We start from the raw sequence: 16,059 nt of genomic DNA, 5'->3' as shown, positions 1-16,059 counted from the left end.
TGTTGGTCCCTCAAGAGGGAAAATTTCTTCCTCTGTGGCAGAGAGAAGAAAATGCATCTAATGTCTTTCCACATATTGGAGGAATGTCATCTTCCTAAATGAAGGTTATTTGGAGGTTATTATCTCCTTGTTGAAGTCTAATCCAGTTAAATGGTGACTGGTTTCTTGAACACACTTTAACTGTGCAAAATTATTTTGGCCTTGGCTGTGTAATGTAAGGTTTACCTAATTCTCTAATGAAATGAATACATTTAAAAAAAAAAAAAGTCACCAAAGCCTCCTGGGATTCTAAACTGATTCTACTATTTTCTCCATAAAAAAGGAGATTTAATAAAATTTTAGCTCATATCAAAAATTTTTAACAACCACAGCCAAACTGCCATTCATGTTTGAATGCTTGCACCTTATTCCCATGCCCTCTCCGCTGCCTGCTATGTAAAATGAGAAAGGGCTGTAATCACATACAAGTGGACAAAGAAATAGGACCAAAATCACGGGTAATTTGCAAAGTATCTACACAACAGGTCTAATGTGTACACTCAGAGGTGATTGTGCTTCTCTGGAAATGTGGTTTTCTACCATGGCATCATGTCTTCTCCATGTCAGTCCCCCGGCATGGCAGCAGTGGGACTGGAGTTGCTCCCCAGTGACTGGGGCCGCTGAGAAGTCACATGGCCTTGCCCACTCTCTGGGGTTCACATCCAGCTTTGCTTACCTATAAACAGAATCCGCCTCAATGAAAAACACAGCAAACGAATTTTTTGGGTTTTAGCCAGATCTCTGAGGGCAGGACTTCATTTCTAAGGTGAAAGATAAGGCTTTCCTCCCTCGGAAGAACTAAGGAGGAAAGAAAAGTTCCGCGTATGGGGCTCAGGCCAGAAGCCACAAGAAACAGAGATATCCCCCAGGAGGCTGCACTGCTGTCTCAGAAGCCAGGCTAGGGGATTACAAGCACACCCAGACATAAACACCAGGGAAGCAAAACATCGCTGAACACTCGCTACTGAAGCTGCAAACAGCCTAGTCTTTCAAATCAAATCATAACCTTAATTCTCATATAATGTGCAATACCCAAGATTCAGGTAGAACTAGCCCCAGCCAGCCAGCACCTTACAATCTCACTCTGTGTATTTAAACCACAACAAATGAGATCAACATATCAGAATGCAGCAACTACTGAAAAATGTGAGCTTTGCTTTTGCATTCTTCCCTTCCCTATCCTCTTGCTTTAGGAGGAAAATAAAGCATACATTTATATCGTCAGAGCACCCTCCTCTTACACACCCTTTTTCCGCATCCTGGGGCCTCCAATCCAAACCAGCACCAGCAGAGGTGTTGTTAGGCTCAACAGAAAGGTCAATCATTTAATAACCAAGAAGTTGCAAGACAGTTACTGCTGAACAGAAAGGCGGGGGAGATGGAAGGAGAAGAACACTTTGCTCTCTCCCTCCCCATCCCTGCCAGGGAGCCAGGTCAGACCCTTCTTCTGGGCTCGTTAAGTTGCTGCTGAGGCATCCTGCCTTGGCATAAAAGGGCCAACCTCAAGAACCAAGGAAAACAAATATTCATGTTTTACTGCTTAATAATCTATCCCTTTTGAACACAGCTGCAGAATGCACTCTTTAATTATCTTCAGTTTCTAAAAATTAGTTCAATACCCATCCACATAAAAGAAAAAATAGGAAAACATAAAGTTGCCCATAATCCCTGGAAACATCTACAGTTAACAATCTGGCTTTTCTGTTGTGTAGTTTTGTGTACACTTAATGGTAACTTATTTTACCAATTTTTTTAAGTGGGATCATAGTGTTCGGCAACTAACTTTTATCATCAAGGGCATATTTCATTAGAACCCATATTAGAACCATCTCATTCCTTTCTGATAGGTAATTAAGGCATAGATTTCATTAACTGCAAACACTGTACAAAAAGAAAGTACAAGATTTCTTTTTTTTAAAAAAAAAAAAAAGGCATATTCAGGATCCATCAGGCACTCTGCTCAATAATAAAGCATTTTGGTAAATGTGTGACGAGTATCCCAACCTTTGCATAAACTGCCAGGACTGCTAATTGCATTTCAGTGTAAAAAAATTGTTTAGTGTGTGCAGGTTGAGGGAGGGAGGAAAGTACAAAAATATGAGAGTGAGCCCAGTACTGCTTACTAGACCACAAACATTCCATCCGGAGGCAGCCAGGGATCTGGAGCAGTAACTAAAACAGAACAACCTTTAAAAGGGTAGAGATGAACTCTTGCTGCTGGTCACAACTATCAGGAGAAAGTCAGCCCTAACTGCTAGGCAGCTGAAGCCATCAATGTGTGATGCTGACAGAACCTATGGGGAACTCTGTAGCTTGGAATGCTGAAACAAGCAGCAAGCACTGCTTTGGGCAAGCCACCTGAGCTCTAGGAACCTCGACTTCTCTTCTATTAAAATGAGACATTACCAGCTACCTTGGAGGGTCATTTTGAGGACAAAATTAGATGTGAAAGTTTAGCATAGAACCTACCCTATAATAGCTCCCAATAAATGCTAGCTGTTACCTTGATGTTTGTAAGGTAAGAAAAGGCCAACTCTTTTTTTTTTTTTTTTTTTTTTTTTGAGACAGGGTCTTGCTCTGTTGCCCAGGCTGGAGTATAATGGGCACAATCATAGCTCACCACAGCCTCAACCTCTCAGGCTTGAGCGATTATCCCATTTCAGCCTCCCAAGTAGCTGGAACTGCAGGTGCATGCCACCATGCCTGGCTAGCTTTTTTGTTTTTTTGTAGAGATGGGTTTTCACCATATTGCCCAAGCTGGTCTTAAACACCTGGGCTCAAGGGATCTTCCCACCTCAGCCTCCCAAAGTGCAGAGATTATAGGTGTGAGCCACCACATCTGACTGCCAACTTTATTAAAATATCAGTAGCTAGAGGCAACAAGCTTCCATCTACCTTTCAGTACAGAACGAATAATAAATGACAAAAATAATTTCTATAATATCAGCAGGCAATAGATAATGCCAGTCATGTTCGAACCTTTGACCAAATTTCCAAACACCCTGTAGGCAACAAAACTCTCCATCTCACCCCACCCTCAACTTTCCGGCAATCTCAAATATATGAGTATGAATGTCCTGATTAAAACGGGGCTGAGGAAACAGAACATGTCCCCTTCCTTCCTTCTGCCAGCCCTAGACATCATAAACACCCACAGGAACAGAGTGTGAAAACCACTACCTTACAAAATACACGAGGTCTGTGAGTGGTATCAAAAGACACAATTACAACAAATTTAGTTATAGATCTAATTGTATTTTATTCACGATTCATACATCAGTGCAGACTCCATTCTACCAAATCGAATGAAAGCTCCCACCAGGCAATGGCAGAACAGTAGGTATTGTAAGATGGAAACAAAGAAACAGAATAGAAAAAAGCTGACTGGTTAACATCAGGTTACTTCAGGCTACTTTTCTGTAAGGCCTAAATGAAGCAGAAGGGACTTCCTTGCTACGCTGATTCAGGTGGACTAGAATCTCCTGTTTTCAGGAAAAACTGGTCTGTTCTGGGATCCATCTGCTTTCTTCACATTTCAGTTTGATTACAACACCTTTAGCATGAGTGACTCCATTTTGGTTTGGTATGTTCAGCTGGGGCCCAGTACAGAAGCTCAATCTAAAATAATGGCCACCCATAATTTTTAAGAGCGTCAAGCAGTTTTTATGGTATGTCAAGGCAGCCCTCTAGGCCTCAGAGCACAAAACACCTAAATAAAGGTCAGCTCCCAGAGAGTAGGATTACTGTCTATTGTGCTACTTATGTAGGACAAAGTGCCTAGTACACTGTCTGGCATACTGCAAGTATTCAATAAGTCTGCTCAATGTATACATGATTGAAATGCAAAATGATCTAATGACTTCAAAGTTTTTAAGTAATGAGAAAGACACATTTCAAATAGGTCTTAGAAGAGAAAACCGCCATAGATCTGTAAATCTCCAACACAATGCCTGAGCATAGTGGGCATACAACAAATATTTGCAGAAGAAACAGATGCTGCAAAAATAGTGAACCAGAAACACGGGGAGCAATTCCTTTTGTATTATAAGATTTTTCTAGATAGCTGAAGACTTTGTGTCTGGCTGTTTTTATTTTAAATATTTTTGGATGGGAACTGCTTAGTATATTCTTTCAAAGCCTACAGAGAATGTAGTTTAACCCTTTCTTTTTTATGGTGGGTATATATTACAATGCCCACAAGAGCGACTGAAGTTTTGTTACATTGTGTGCTGCTGACTATATGGGATTAGTCTTAGGTGAGAGACAGCATCTCAATTACATATCCCACATTCCTACCAATCCTGAACGAATGCAGGCATGCTCTCTCTCAAGCACACCCCAGGGTGCTTAAGAAGCAGAGATTCTTAAACTTTTTGTGCCACAGACCCCTCTCACAGCCTGGTGAAGCCTATGGACCCTGCAGAATAAAGTTCTCAAATGCATAAATTAGAACACAAGGGATGGCAAAAGATTCAATTATGCTGAAAGGGAATTATCCGAATAATTATGATACAGTACTAAGTGCTTATTGCCATATTTAACAAGATCAAGCAGCAAGTCAATAACCTACTGTAACTCAAAGTAATGATGAGTACATACAGTATTTGAGAGATGTGTAAAACTGTACGGCATATGGAAATAACTGACGTGATATCATGATATAATAAGAACTATTTGGTCTTGACACAAGAGCACCTAAAACCCTTGGCATTTCCTGAGGGAACTGGGTAATATTAGGAGTGCCTTTTGTTACTCATAATAAGCCCCTATCAACTGTACCTGAGTTTATGCTGATGAGGTGAGTCTTTTTTGGGCCCTAGATAGCTTTAGAATTGGCACTGGTTGCCAGAGGGACCAACTTTGTGATTAGAGGGTTGGGATTTTCACCCTACTCTCCAACCTATATCTCCTGGGAGGGGAGAAAGGTGAATTAGTTACCAATGGCCAGTGATTTAATCCATTATGCTCACATATTGGAAACTTCATAAAAACCCTTAAATGGTGGGATTCAGGGAGCTCCTGGGTTGATGAACTTACCGAGGTGCTGCTAGGCGGCAGGCCCAAAGAGGGCATGGAAGCTCTAAACACCCCAAACCCCTCCCATACCTTGCCTTATGCATCTCTTCCATTTGGCTGTTCTTGAGTGGTATTCTTTATTTATTTATTTATTTTGAGATGGAGTCTCGCTCTGTCGCCCAGGCTGGAGTGCAGTGGCGCGATCTCGGCTCACTGCAAGCTCCGCCTCCCAAGTTCACGCCATTCTCCTGCCTCAGCCTCCCGAGTAGCTGGGACCACAGGCGCCCGCCACCATGCCCGGCTAACTTTTTGTATTTTTAGTAGAGACGGGGTTTCACCGTGTTAGCCAGGATGGTCTCTATCTCCTGACCTCGTGATCTGCCCGCCTCGGCCTCCCAAAGTGCTGGGATTACAGGCGTGAGCCACCGCACCCGGCCTTGAGTGGTATTCTTTATAATAAACCAGTAAATGTAAGTAAAGAGTGTTCTAAATTCTGTGGGCCATTCTAGCAAATGACTGACCCTGAGGAGGAGGTGGTGGGAACTTGATTTATAGCAGGTCAGTGGGTGTCTTGGGGCAGTCTTGTGAGACTGAGCCCTTAACTTGTGGGGTCTGTGCTAACTTCAGGTTGGTGGTGTCAGAATTTAACTGATCACTGGACACCCAGTTGGTGACCAGAGAATCAGAGAACTGGTTGTTGGTGTGGGGAAAACTGACACATCTGATGTCAGAAGTGTTCAGAGTAGAAACAGATCATGGTACTATGATTTTATTGATGTTATAGTCACAGGAACTGCTACAGGCTGAGTATCCCTAGTCCAAAAATCCAAAATCTAAATGCTCCAAAATTGGAAACTTTTGGGCACCGACATGACACTCAAAGGAAATGCTCATTGGAGCATTTTGGATTTTCAGATTTGGGATGCTCAACTGATGAGTACAATGCGAATATTCCAAAGTCCAAAATCTACACTTGCTGGTCCTAAGCATTTCAGATAAGGGATACTCCATCTGTAATGCTACTGGGTTTGCTGACTACATTCAAAATCGAAGAAAATATTAGATTTTCAGTTACTGGTTAGTGAAAATAAAGATGTGGACTACAGGAAGTCCAAGGGATGGGAGGTATCAGCTACATCTCAAAAATACAATCACCACCACCACGAGTCATGTCTTGGGACCATGGTGCACATGTATTGCATATATGAATAATGCAATAAAGCCAGCCCCACCATCCAGTGCAAACAAATCCACCTGAAAATGAGAAAGCCTCGCCAGACGCTATAGTCATCAAAGAAATTAAAATCAACATGAAGAGCAAATTCTAATGGGACAAAACTCAAGTGTCCATTAGTTAGAATAACGGAATTTCTGGCCGGGCGCGGTGGCTCACGCTTGTAATCCCAGTACTTTGGGAGGCCGAGGCGGGCGGTTCACGAGGTCAGCAGATCGAGACCACGGTGAAACCCTGTCTCTACTAAAAATACAAAAAATTAGCCGGGCGTGGTGGCGGGCGCCTGCAGTCCCAGCTACTCGGAGAGGCTGAGGCAGGAGAATGGCGTGAACCCGGGAGGCGGAGCTTGCAGTGAGCCGAGATTGCGCCACTGCACTCCAGCCTGGGTGACACAGCGAGACTCTGTCTCAAAAAAAAAAAAAAAAAAAGAATAACGGAATTTCTATACAGTATAAATTCTTCATCAATACCAGCACATTACAATCTTTTCAAATGTTACAAGTACTCAATTTTAGTCTGATGTGATTTATTGCCTAGCTAGTCCTTGGAACACGACAACTCAGTCCAATACAGAAACAGATGGAAAAGCATTTTCAACTGTCAACTTGATATTATCACTGCCAATGGAAAAACAAGAGTGAATACATCACTGATGAAGGAAGAGACAAGCAACTGAGGAGAGAGAAGTGACGATCTCACCTAGGGCAGTGGCAATACAAATGGAGAGGAGAGGATGAAGTCAAGAACTATCTAGAAGGTAAAGCTGGCAAGAAGTGGTAACTGAATGTGACAGACGAGGACTGAGGACGGGGAAAGGGTGGGAGGGCTCAGTGGCTAGATGGCAGAACCACTGTGACCAAAAAAAAATTCAGAAATCTGAACACAGATTACAACTCAATATTTATTCATACGGGTTTTCTCTTCTCAAGGACATCTCATCCCTGAACAAAAAGTGGAAACTGTGCAGACAGCGAAACCAGGGTGTGCTGTAGCTCAGAGAATAATCTCCTCGCCTATCCACCCTCAGTCTACTCTGGCATTCTGGCAAAAAATTCTCTTTAAAAAAAAAAAAAAAGTAAATGTATATGAACAGCTGTTATTTCTTCTACTTATTTCCAGCAAAAGAGACAGAATTTTAAATAGTGCTTATTAATAAAACAGATCTGGAATGGACTACGTGTGGTGGTCTCTGGGTGGTAGGAATATGTATTTGGGCTTATCAGTATGTTATTTTTCATATATATGTATTTTTGTAATCATAAAAAAGGTTATTTTTAATTTTTTTAAAAGTACATTTTTCTTTAGTCTTTTCAAGGTTACCATCTACTGCTACTAGGTAAAAATTTCTAGGGGCAAAATCACTTGGAAAGAAGAAAAAAATCTTCATCTTAGGATAAACTCTTTTAATGTACAAGTGAAATGGCATACAGTTCTAAGTGCCCCCAAATGCTTCACAACATAACACACAAAAGCCTTTAAGTCAGGAAGCACAATACAGTACAAAAACAAACTTCCAAATAAACCCCAGAAACCAAAAATTTTAGATGGCAGTCTAAAAGCAATATTCAAAAGACTGCCCCTGCATCTGCACAGATAATTATCTAAGAAGATGACTTGTAGCTTAAATTAAAATTGTGATAATACTAAGCACTGGTCTGTTTCATGAAGCTGATGGTTCAAGCTTGAGTTTAGATAAACCATTAGCATGTTAACCAGATAAATACTCTTGTTCCTTCTCAGGAATTGCAGTAAAATAAATGTGATTCAAATTATTACATATGTGAACACTGTATGGAATCACCTTGACAGCACCAAAATTAATTTTTTAAAAACAAAATAATTCATAGAATAGGCTACGCCTCAAATATACAGTGACTTTGTCCAAATCTTAAAAAGCCAAACCCCTGTTCTCCCCCTCACAGACAAAAACCCATGGGTGGCAGACTTTGGTAAGCCAAGTGTGGATTGGATCTCAGTCCTTGCTTGTGCCACTGGCTGGGTGCCTTTGTGCAGCCCGCAACTTACACAAACGTACAGTGCAGCCCAGCCACAGCCCTGTCATCATCTTTGAGGTCCATGGTCATTTCCAAATGAATAGAAATTTACACATTTCCAAATGAATAGAAAATTACACTAATTCATGAGTGCCAGGCTCAATCACAGGAAAGGGCTCTGAGCATGTGTTATAACTATCAATTATTCACAATTTTAAAATATGCCAGACTAGCTTTACAGCACTAACTGCATTCTTGAATAAACCTTACCACGTGTGTTCAAGAACCCAGATCTTCATTCTGATCAGTGGTAGAAACAGGTTTCCCTTTCACACCATTTCAGTTCTTGAAATCAACTACACTCACCAAGTAACCATTCCTTTTCTTTAACTTTGATTAACAGGCAAATCAGAACTTTTGCCAATAAAGGATGTGAGTTAAAAGCAGTCTAATCCATTTGCCACTTTATATGTTTTAGACTGCACACAATACCTAGGGTAACAATAACGATACTATTCATTGCTCCTTGGCATTCTCGGAGTTATAAATGTTAGACAACTTCAATATATGTTTACAACACTCAGGCTGTGAATGTGAAAGCCTGGGCAACTGGCCGGAAGACCAGAGATCCAGCAACTGAAGCTGCACGGCCGAGCCTTGTTGTGGGTGCCTGAGCAGGGAGGCCCGCACCCACCCAGGCACATGTCTTCAGGCAAGAGCTTTCCCAAGAAGCCAAGGAATTCCTCTACAGATTCTTGCCACAGAAAAATCATATACCCGCATCAGGCCTTCCAAAACGATTCCCTCGTTGTAGCTGCCTGACCTCCCTCTGGGCCCCACTGAACATCCCCATCCCAGAACCCCCACCCAAGGATGAGGTGGAAACAGAGAGGCAGGAGAAGAAGTCCTTGAGTGTGGATTTCTCCCTGGGAATGAGAAGGTCCTGTCGCTGCTTGCCATGGTTAAGCCAGAGGTCTGGATTCTCAAAGAGAAATGCATTCTGGTGATCACATAGATCCAGCACCTGATCCCCAATACTGAGGATGCAAATGATTTGGGCTAGCAATCCAGGAGAAGGTGCTGGAGAGGGTGAATGCAGTTAAGACCAAAGTGGAAGCCTTCCAGACAACCATTTCCAAATACTTCTCAGAACATGGGGATGCCGTGGCCAAGGCCTCCAAGGAGACCCATGTAATGGATTACCAGGCGTTGGTGCAAAAGTGAGATAAGACGGCCTATGGGGAGGTCAAGGCCAGGGTACTGGACCTGAAGGCCTTCCGTGCTGAGCTTTATCATATCATCAGCACCAACCTGGAGAAAACCGCAACTCAAAGAGTGAAGAGAAACCATCTGTGTACTGAGCCCAGGGCTGGAAGGAAAACAAATGATCTATACTTTGTGAGGGGACGGGGAAAGAAACCTCAGGTTGTATCCTAGCATTTGATACCTAAAAAGCAGAACTGAGTGGCAAATATTTTCTTCCTGCTTTTACAGATGAAGGAAATCAAAGAAATACTGTACAGGACAAGAATGAAACAGTGTGAAGTTGCACAGACAATGAAGTTTCCAAGTCTTAATTTGTAGCCAGTGCCTAACCCTCTGCTAACATTTCTCTTTACACCTTTATCTGTCCAGGCTCCTAGCATATGAGGAAGAAAATCTCATCTCCTTTTAGCACCCATCGCTCCAGGTCAGTTTCCCGAGGGCTGTTGTGTCAGTATTGAAGGGAACGAACTGCAGTACTCTTAAAATCACTTCTAGTTCCAAATTCTACTATTCTACAAAAATAAACTGGCTAATAGGATGAAAACATAAAAATAAAAAAAATGCCCACAAAACAAAATAAAAAAAAATGCCCACAAAACAAAATAAAAAAAAATGCCAACATCAAGAACATGGTGATACAGGTTAAGTATTATATGTAAGTTGCAAAAAAACAAAAAAGAAGCCCTCAGCTCTAATCACCCATGGAGTTAGACCCAGCTTGCCAAAAGTTCATGTGAAAAAGATTTAAGGATTGTAATTGACTGTAAGCCCAAGATAAGCCAGCAGAATGGCCTGGAGAACAAAAGAATGAAAAGGAACAAAAAGCCTAGCGCATTAGGAGAAATGTCATCCTCACACTGAGAGGGGTCACAGCCTCACCCTCCCTCTTGCTGATCAGGTCACACAGCAAGTTTCATTTTTGGTTTTAGGACACTTTAAAAGCAGCAGCAACAAGGGTCATAAAATGCATGAACAGAGGCTGGGGGAAGGAGATAAAAATGCCTTTGGCTTGGGAAGAGGAGACATGGCAGCGGCCTTTAGAAATCTGTCGCAGGGAAGAGGCATTAGCTCCACTCTTCTCACAAATGGGAAAGAAAGAGGCTGGGCGTGGTGGTTCATGTCTGTAATCTCAGCACTTTGGGAGGACAAGGCAGGTAGGTGCTTGAACCCAGGAGTTCAAGACCAGCCTGGGCAACACAGTGGTGCACACCTATAGTCTCAGCTATTTAGGAGGCTGAGGCAGGGGAATCATTTGAGCCTGGGAGTTCAAGGCTGCAGTGAGCCAAGACTGTGCCACTGCACTTCATCCGGGTGACAGAGCAAGACCTCTTCTCAAAAAACAAACAAAAAAAACAAAGAAGGATTTCCACTTCGAATATATTATAAAAACCTTTCTTTCAACTAGAGCTCATTCAAATGACACAGACTTCTTGAGGAGTCAGGCATCCCTTAAAAAGGTTCAAGCACCACAGTCTAGGGCTTTAGGGCTTTATTTAATAAAGACAGGCGATGAGAGCCTGCCTCCACCTCCAGGGCCTCCTGAGCAGGTTCCCTCCAGGCAGGATTTGAAAGTGGTTTTTACTCCCCCTTCAGGCCTCTCAACTTCTGGGAAGTGCTGACTTCATTTTCACGAGATCAGATATTTTACAATCAGGGAATTTCTGGAGAACCAACACCAAAACCAAGGCTGACAGGAGATAAAGACTGGCTTCGCCAGCCAAGAGCTGATGCTGGGAATGTGCTCAAAACTTTGTTGTGGCCAGGCACGGTGGCTCACACCCTTAATGCCAGCACTTTGGGAGGTCAAGATGGGTGGATCACTTGAGGTCAGGAGTTCGAGACCAGCCTGGCCAACATGGTGAAACCCCGTCTCTACTAAAAATACAAAAATTAGCCGGGTGTGGTGGTGGGCACCTGTAATCCCAGCTACTTGGGAGGCTGAGGCAGGAGAATTGCTTGAACCCAGGAGGCAGAGGTTGCAGTGAGCTGAGATTGCACCACCGCATTACAGCCTGGGCAACAGAGCAAGACTGCATCTCAAAAAAAAAAAAAAAAAAAAAAAGCTTTGCTGTTTGTCCCATGCCAAGGGAGCACTACTGTATGTTGAGGGGCTTCAGTGACTTGCTGGAACTGAACTTTGATCCACTCACCACAATACAGGAACAAGAACTCTGTCTACCAAGTGGGAATTGTAGTCTCTGAATCCTAATGCCATTTTCAAAAGCGAGGCTTCATCTTGATTTACAGTTACAAGAGGAAAAAAATAAAATAAAGATCAGCCTTAAGGGGAGGCGCAGGGTAATGAAATCTTACTAATGTAATTCTCTCCTTTAGAATGCATTTAGTAAAATCTTTCATTTCATAGACATCTTAAAGCAGATTCTTTATAGTGTTATGATCCTCTCTCTCCTGTCTCTCTCTCTCTCTCAGGATGGCATCTACTTCCCAAAAACTAAGAAAGATGATTTCTTTCTCTACATTTCCAGCTCTGAATTCTTTCCTAAACTTCGCTAACTTTTCCAATCACCTATTTAAAGAATCACCAGGCTGGGCACAGTGGCTCATGCCTGTAATCCCAGCATTTTGGGAGGCCGAGGCAGGCAGATCACCTGACGTCAGGAGTTCGAGACCGGCCTGGCTAACATGGTGAAAACCCGTCTCTACTAAAAATACAAAATTAGCTGGGCATGGTGGCGCACACCTGTAATCCCAGCTACTTGGGAGGCTGAGGCAGGAGAATCACTTGAACCCGGGAGGCGGAGGTTGCAGTGAGCTGAGATCGCGCCACTGCACTCCAGCCTGGGGACAGAGTGAGACTCTGTCTCCAAAAAAAGAAAAAAAAAAAAAAAAAAAGAATCGGACAGGCGTGGTGGCTCACGCCTGTAATCCCAGCACTTTGGGAGGCCGAGGCGGGCAGATCACGAGGTCAGGAGATCAAGACCATCCTGGCTAACACGGTGAAACCCTGTCTCTACTAAAAATACAAAAAACTAGCCGGGCGTGGTGGCGGGCGCCTGTGGTCCCAGCTACTTGCGAGGCTGAGGCAGGAGAATGGCATGAACCCGGGAGGCGGAGCTTGCAGTGAGCCGAGATCGCGCCACTGCACTCCAGCCTGGGCGACAGAGCGCGACTCCGTCTCAAAAAAAAAAAAAAATCACCAGACTTCTAGTCCTTGACCTTAAAATATCCACATCAAGCTCATTCTCTTTTCCTTCAAATAGGCCTTTCTTCCTACTTCCTTGTTTCCCAAATGCCTTCTAGGTAACTGGGCTCAAAACCTGGAAAGTGGCTTCTGCTCTTCTTTCTCCTTACTCCCTCTTTCCCTCAGCTTTTTGGGTATATATTCTCTCACCATGAGCCCAAAACCTCAAGCGCTGGTCCAGGCCTACACTTGCTTCAGCCAGACCCCAGCAAGACCTCTCCTCTGCCGCCTCTGACATCTCCCTACATCCATCCTGATATCCAGCACAGCCTGATCTTCTGGAAACACAGGTCTGATGGGGTCAGCATCCTGCTTACAAACCTTCTAGGGCTCCTCTGCAATATCTACCAGAACAAACACAGTCCTGCTAACCCTCAGGATCTCCCACCAATGGGGCTCCACTCAACTCTTCCTGACTTATTTCACCTGGCTTCTCTGTAAGTTCCATTTGTACCAAACATGTTTCGAACACATCTCCTAAGCCTCTGTTCATTTGGGTTTCCACCTCCATGCCTTTGCTCATGCAGTTTCTTCCACCTGGAATATTCTTTGTCACCCCCTGGATGGGACCTTTGAATCACTCACTCAACTTAATTCACTTTTGGGATGAAATGCAGCCACAGGAGGCTGGAATGGCTGGCATCTGGCCACAACTAGACCTCCCCAGTAAGGACTGGTTTTTTAGGCCACACCGGGTCCCTATGATTTGCTTTTAATTGGGATAAAATCGTCCAGTGTAAAATTTCCTTACTAGGCTAAAACCTCTAAGCCCACTAAATTTAAAAAAAAAAGAAAGAAGAGCCACCAGTACCCATATTTCCAGGGACTTGCAGGAATTCTCTGAAACTCACAAGCCTTACCAGGTCTGCACGCTCATGTTCAGCAGCAGGTGCTAAGCGATTGTAAAGGGCTGTGGTGCCCACCCTGGGGTCTTCATGCAGGGCTTAAGGGTAGAGTCACCCTCTGCCCCATAGTGACAGGCCAGCTGGGCTCCACTGGCTCCATCTATTCAGTCAGGATTAGCACAAAAACTTGTTAGAGTGGTTTAAAGAGCCTCCAGATCAGCGGAGAGGTACTCCAGGACACTGTGGACTGTTCTTAACACCCACACCCAAGCCAAATCTCTGGCACCCAGAATAAAAACGATGTTTTTGAGAAGGACAATATCTAAGTTAACAGTGTACAGTCAGTTCTACTTATCCCTGATCAAAATTAACCATGAGGTTGTAAAGTGGGATTTACTACATTTGGGAAATTATTACCTCTGTATACCAAGGGACTACTCAGAGGTTTACAGTTCCCCACCTGCTTTCTGGCAGGCTGACTCTGTGACTGCCTTCACCGCCTTCCCCCCACCCACCCCCACCCCAGGTCAGCAGCTGGGTCTCTCTCGTCTTGGCAGTTGTGTCTCAAGTGCCTGCCACAGAGTAGAGGCAAAAGAAATAGATTGTGATCAACACTGAGCTTGAAGCGGCCAGATTTCTTGACCGAGAACGTCTGGAAACACCACACTACTCCCCCAAATAGTGTAGTTAATGCAAAACAAACAGAGTTGTATGGTCTGGTGGTCTAGTACATCAAGCTCTTTCCTTGGGGAAAAATATCCAGAGACCACATTCTCAGCTGATTAACACACTAGAGAATTGACAAAAATCAAACTTTGGTACGATGTTCTTTCAGTTACACCAAAACTGGATGGCACAGACTTGAAGGGCTGCTTTTACTGAAACACTAGTGTAATAAAAATCCCTATGTATTACATTCACATATTTCTGGAAATGGAAAGAGAATCCCTTCCCTTCACCTGGAAATTCAGGAATACAGCTTTTTCTGGAACCATAAGAAGGATTTGACCTTAGATGTACTAGCAATATTTCATGCTTATTATACAATTAATTGATTAATAATCAGTACACAAGGGGCCACAAACTCCTTACTCATAAGCGGGCTTTTGGTTGTGTTTCTGAAGTCAAATTTTACAAGTTGTAATACAGGGGTATCCAATCTTTTGGCTTCCCTGGGCCACACTGGAAGAATTGTCTTGGCCCACACATAAAATACATTAACACTAATGATAGTTGATTAGCTTAAAAAAAATCTCAATGTTTTAAGAAAGTTGATGAATCTTTTTTGGGCCACATTCAAAACCATCCTGGCCTGTATGCAGCCCATAGGCCATGGATTGGATGTTTGCTCTAACATTTTAAACTTGGAAACTTACATATTTCTTTTAAAAGCCTAACACAATAGAGACTGTCACAATAGACCAGTGTAAATGTCTCTAAGCAAATAACGTCTCAAAAATCTGACAGTTTATTTCCACCTAATGACTGGTTTCCTTTGGGCCCACCCTTTAAAAAGAACTTCCGCAAAATACCATTTGGCTAATTCTCTGCCTTGGGCAGTCCTACAACTATAAATTCTGCTAAACAAATAAACTTCCTTCCTATTTTTAAAGTATTCCAAAATTGGAAACTCTATGTCTTTGGTTGGCAAACTATTTTCTGGAGTCTAACAGCCTTAGCCATGAAGAAATTCTTCACTGCACTTTGAGAGATGAAAAAGACCAGAAACCGTCAGAGTCCCTCCCTACGCCTATTTCAGGGAAGGGGAACTAAGGGCACAGAGTTGTGACCTTCGGCAAGGTCACAGAGGCTGCTGGTGGCAGAAGGCAATGTCATCCTCTCTCCATTTTCCCCTTAACTGATCTAACTTACTTGTGGCCCAAAGAAAGCAGTTTGCTCTTGTTCTGTACTAGGGACCAGGGTTTATGTTTAATTCATGCAGAATGTGCTAGAACAACAGAAAGAATCTAAATATTAGTATCAGCAAAAAGAATCAATCTCCGTAAAACATTTAAAGAGATTTATTCTGAGCCAGATGTGAGGACCACGACCCATGACATAACCCCAGGAGGTCCTGAGAACATGTGCTCAATCAAGGTGGTCAGGGCTGTAGCTTGCTTTATACATTTTAGGGAGACATAAGACATCAATCAATATATGTAAGGTATACATTGGTTTGGTCTGGAAAGGTGGGACAACTTGAAGGTGGAGGGGAGGTTCCAAGTCATAGGTGGATTCAAAGATTTTCTGAGTGGCAGTTAGTTGAAAGTGTTATTATCTAAAGATCTGGAATCAATAGAAATAAGTGTGTAGGTTAAGACAAGGTCATAACCTGGGTAAAGACCAAGGTTTTTATCATGCAGATGAGGCCTCCAGGTAGCAGGCTTCAGAGATCTCATCAAACCTAACAAAAAATGTGCCAGACTCTTAGTTAATTCTCTCCTGGTTCAGGAAAAAGATCTG

General features: G+C 43.0%; 1 protein-coding gene and 1 pseudogene across 10 annotated transcripts in view; one reads left to right on the top strand and one right to left on the bottom strand.

Moving 5' to 3' along the window:
- The window catches only part of TBC1D1 (TBC1 domain family member 1), a 248,220-nt gene that overhangs the window by 131,641 nt on the left and 100,520 nt on the right, over window positions 1–16,059 (bottom strand). The window lies entirely within an intron of this gene.
- LOC129465062 (proteasome activator complex subunit 2-like) lies at window positions 864–9,644 on the top strand (annotated as a pseudogene).

Source organism: Symphalangus syndactylus, chromosome 16 (genome assembly GCF_028878055.3).
Source record: "Symphalangus syndactylus isolate Jambi chromosome 16, NHGRI_mSymSyn1-v2.1_pri, whole genome shotgun sequence".
In the NCBI taxonomy this organism is placed as follows: Eukaryota; Metazoa; Chordata; class Mammalia; order Primates; family Hylobatidae; genus Symphalangus; species Symphalangus syndactylus.
Note: the sequence above shows the minus strand (reverse complement) of the source record. Positions and strands in the feature narration are given on the sequence as shown.